The 4,855-nt window shown below is 40.0% G+C and overlaps 1 protein-coding gene across 1 annotated transcript in view; it reads left to right on the forward strand.

Moving 5' to 3' along the window:
• tmprss2 (transmembrane serine protease 2) overlaps nt 1-4,855 on the forward strand; it is a 253,688-nt gene that overhangs the window by 136,388 nt on the left and 112,445 nt on the right. The gene's annotated exons all lie outside the window — the stretch shown is intronic.

The following is a 4,855-nucleotide window of genomic DNA, read 5'->3' on the forward strand; positions in this document are numbered from 1 at the left end:
CTCCATCCATCCTAACATAGACACTAAACAGGATTCATACTGTATTAGCTTCTCTCCAACCCGTGGAGAGAAAATGAGAAATGAAATAGGACAGTTAATTAATGAACAAATCAAAATCAAAATGTAGAAGTGGGGATTTGTGAAAAGGAAGCGGTTGGAAAAGTATGAGCCGTGTTATTCTGCGATGCACCATTCAGAATTTCAAGAAAATGCAGTTTGCAGTTGTCCTCTCCTTCAGCTTTACCTCCACCTTCTGTTTTCCACTTCCTTATGTTTGCTGTCTGACCTGTGGCCTTTGCTTCCATCTCTTCCTCACTCATGCAAAAAAAAAAAATAACCTGAAAGGAGAAAAGTGTCAGGTAGCAATTCAATGCGTTTAACTTCAAAAGTCGCAATGGGCATTGAGCAAAAAGTTCCAGCCTGGTTCATTTAGGTTGTGTGAAATTCTGAACCATCAAAAAAAAAAGAAGAAAAAAGCTTCCACACATGGTTTTGTTTGGTCTGGACAGAGAACACCTCTTTAGTGTGACCAAATTTTGGGTCTTTGGTGCTGGACCAATTGCTTTCACACCTGTAAATTTGGTTTGGATCAAATGGGAGAGTCAGACAGTCCGGACAAAGCGAGGTTTGTGTGAAAGCCTCCTGGAAACATTACTTGCTTACAGTGTGCTGTGTGAATATTTAGTAGTGCATATGTTTTCCAAACTGATCAAATTGTTTTTAGTCTATCTGTGAATTTGCAAATGTTTTCTCAATTTGTAGTGCACCGAGTTCTTAGGGCCACCATACTACTCCCACCAAACCACCTGCTTCAGCTCAGTTCATCCACTGATCTTAGTCCATCATGAATTAAATTGACTAATTTAATTATTATTGTTTGTTGATGGCTATTATTATTACTAAGGAGGTGCTGGACAGATTAATTAAATCTATAGCACTCATAATCTATATAATAAACTGTCTGTTGTATTGTTACACCACTCAGGTATCATACCACATAGATTAATTCAAAACACATAACTCCTGTGCCATTGCTTATGGCACCACTGAGTCTCTATGGAGCTCAACGAGAGCTAGGTGCACTCTGATAACCATAATGAGACTAAATTGCTCTCATCCCTATTTTGCCAAATTGCTGAAACTGTCTGAGGAACACATTTCCATCTCCCCAGTAGACCTCTCACAAACCACTGTAGCATAAAGCTGTCAAATTCCCCTTGCCCTCCTTTCAATCTTCTTGGCAGGTAAGGGAATTGAGTGACCCTCATAAGCTTAATTCTGTTTCAATAAATCCACGAGCCAATGAGAGAATCAGTTCCCCTATCAGTTGCCAGCAAATTGAAAGCAAATAGCGTGTGTTGAGTGTAGTGTTGATCTGGAGATGTGTATAAAGCTTAATCAAGGTTTGACAATAGAACTACGCTTCAAATCTGTGAGTATATTCACTTGATTAGTCCAGAGTTAAAGGTTATTCAAGCAACTTTACCTAGACCATCTGTATTTTCCACTTTCTCCCTCTGTAATGACTCCACATCCACAGGCCATATAGGATTAGCGGGCGTGTTTGTGTCATAGTAGCATAAAGCAGTCCATGTTTCTCACCGGATCAAGATCTGGGAGGCGTTGATAGCTATTGCAAGGTTGATTTTTCCGCTAAGATACGATAGGTGGAAGGCAGAGAGCCTCCAATTCTCCCTGTAACAAGTCATTCAACCATCACAATTACTCCGAAGCTCTTGCATATTTCCTCTTTAATGCAATGCAGCTCTATACCCAAGACTTGAACCTTGACATTTCCAGTTCCTCTGACGCAGATGTAAACAGAACACAGCTAGACACCTAAGGTTACACCCTACTCCCCCTGTTACAAGAAGCTCTCCTGTTTAGCAAAAAGCCATTCTGACGACCTTTATCTCTAAATTGCACACATCTAAGCTGTCAACAGTCTCCACATCAACAGCTGTAAGAACATTTCCACACTAGTGTAATAGCTCTTTGTGCCAGGCACCTGTGCAATTTGGTGGCTTGAAATTGATGTTTAATGGGTGAGATCTCCAGACAAATGGGGGAAAAGAGAGGTGAAAATTTCAGCAAAGAAATATGTTTATTTTGATTTGAATGAGACAGTTGCCTCCCACTGAGAAGCTGGGAGATGTAATTTGTAATTTGTTCTATTCATCCCCCCATTAGTGTCTGCCCTGCTGTGCAGACATTCTGTTGTGAAGCACAAAACAAGGTTAGATTGTCACATTACAGCGCTCCCCATAGAGCTGCACAAACCCTGTTACATAGAAGAAGACATAGACCTGTGCATGCATAGATTCCCCCCTGCTAGAATCCCCATTGGCGCTGTTTGCTACTTCCATGACTGTGTTTGTGTGCCAAACCAATATTTAAAACTTCACAGACTTTTTTTTTTTGTTCAGATGTATTGTCATCATGCAAGTCACACACAGATTGTATGATTGTTGTAACTAACAATGTTAGTTCAATGTTGCTCAAACCATTGTTTTAGAGGCTTTTAAGTTCGGTTTGCAAGATGTGGGACAATGTAAATGAATCAACAATCCATGAAACACTGTGGAATGGGCAAAACTGCTTCAAATGCAAAGATAATTGTAGAGCGTAATATTTATTCAAACTAAAGACTGGTTCTTTGGGAAAAACAAGGAATCCACACAGCAGCAAACATCACCCCATCCCTTATGGAATAAAATGTCAGTAAAAAAGGAATATGAAACTAATACTAGGATACCAACATATTCGTAGTCGAGGACTGAAAGAGGAAAGACAAAGCAGAGACACTAACAGGGGATAAAGAACATGTCTGTGCTCAGCGGGATGGAAAATTACAAAAGACCAAAGAAATTTTTTTAAATCACTCTGTCCAATTTTGATATGCCAACGTCACCTGTGCAAAGCATATGAACTCACATGTCACAAAGCTGGTATTACAACCTGTCCATATGGCCCGAAGAGAAGAAAAGAAAAATGAAATACTACTGGGCTCATAGTATTAAGAGCATCCTTTATTCAGAAAGCCTGACCCACACTTGCTTTTAAATTCCCATATGGCATGATGTCACAGGCGGAATAAGATCAAGCACATCTTCAAATCAAAGCCATGACACATTCTCTTGAATAGGCCTCAAGAACCTGCTTAATCTGACATGGTGCGTGTGTTTAACTTGAACAATCAGTTTTTTTTGTTTTTTTTTACTCCTGATTATTCCTGGATAAATATTCAGCACAACTACTTCTGGGTTGAGCACATGCATGTGATACAATCGCTGATGATACAATCACAGGATGTTAACTCTCCTGGAGTAAGAGTTACCACTTGATGTATTCCCATGGTTGCTGGGCCTGTTGGAGGGGTTTGATGGCATCCTCTCAAGTGCCTCAAGTCAAGATAATAACCATTGACAAAGAACATCTTGATTGGTAGCGTGATAGCATGTTGCAGAGGTGTTACTATACTGGCATTTGGATTATTTGGGTGGGCAACAACAAAAATGTTGGAAGAAACATGCAGTTTGAAAAACGTGCAAGCTGTCATACTATACAAGACGAATACAACTTATAAAAACTAGAGAAAAAATAATCAGAGGTATTAACACTTTTAATTGGATTGCACCAACAGGTCTTGTAATTGACTAAATTGTGTGAAAAATGCTGTGGTTTTTGCGATACCGACACCTTTAAAATGGCCAATAGGAACGCAAAGCATTTTGACAAAATTAAAGACAAATGTGAATGCTAGAAAAAGAAGCTAGATCAGTATTTTTTCCCCCAGAGTTTTCATTGGATGGGCAGATGATTCCTCTGGGTGGGCAAGGCTTGTCTCTGGCCACCGCTAGACACGCCCCTGCTTAACTACAGGGCAAACATAATCATAGAAGGTTGAAAGTCACAGGGCATGTCTGTTTTGATGATAGAATACAAATCAGCAATGTAAAACTGAAGGACACACACCCTGAAGAAGGCTTCTGCCGAAACGTGTGGGCTGTAACCCACTCCAATGTTTTATTTGATATAGCCATTGTAAAATAAAGGCTTTTTATTATTGAAGAAGAGTGCCTTGGATCTTCCTTTTTTGTAAAACTGAAGGATTTGGAAGCATACTTTCATATTAATTAGAGGGGTGGTGCTATCTCACTGTAATATCACAGCTATCAGGATGTGCCTCCATGCACCTGACATGCACATTGGCACAAGGACCATATTAAAAAAATATATCCTCTAGTATGTTTCTTGCACATTCTACAATACAGGGTTCAGATGCTCCAGTATTGACTGGGATATTGTGCTGAAGCGAGCTGCGAGTTCTTGGTTTCCACCTACATAAACAACCCCTTTATTCAGTGTTGATTGGTGGTGAGAGTACACCGCTGAGACTTCAGAGCTCTACTTGAAGGTGAAGTCCTGTGAAAAATCTATTTGAATTAATCATTCATCAGTGGCCATGCTCTCACTAATAAGCTTACTGCTGCCTAATTTTGAACCTTTTCTTGAACCCACTCAGCTGTGTTGGACTTCCTTTAGTTTGTGTGCATATGTGTGAGACAGTGATAGTGTTGTATTTTCAACGCAGAGTATTTTTGTCACATAATTGACATTCTGGTTGTTTTCTCCAGTTTGCCTAGTGTTCATTCATTGACCCTCTGGGGCTGCACCATTTGACCCATGGTCTGGTTGTACTGTACATCTCTCTGACGTGCCTAAAGCTTGTCTCCTTCTGAGAGACGCATCCTTTTTCTCTATCAGTTTGATAGATAGATGGGCGTGGCTATGAACTTAAGTGGCTTGTGACTAATTCAAGACCAGATACCTCTGTTACAAGGACTGGTTAACA

This window comes from Trachurus trachurus, assembly GCF_905171665.1.
Source record: "Trachurus trachurus genome assembly, chromosome: 14".
Taxonomy (NCBI): domain Eukaryota; kingdom Metazoa; phylum Chordata; class Actinopteri; order Carangiformes; family Carangidae; genus Trachurus; species Trachurus trachurus.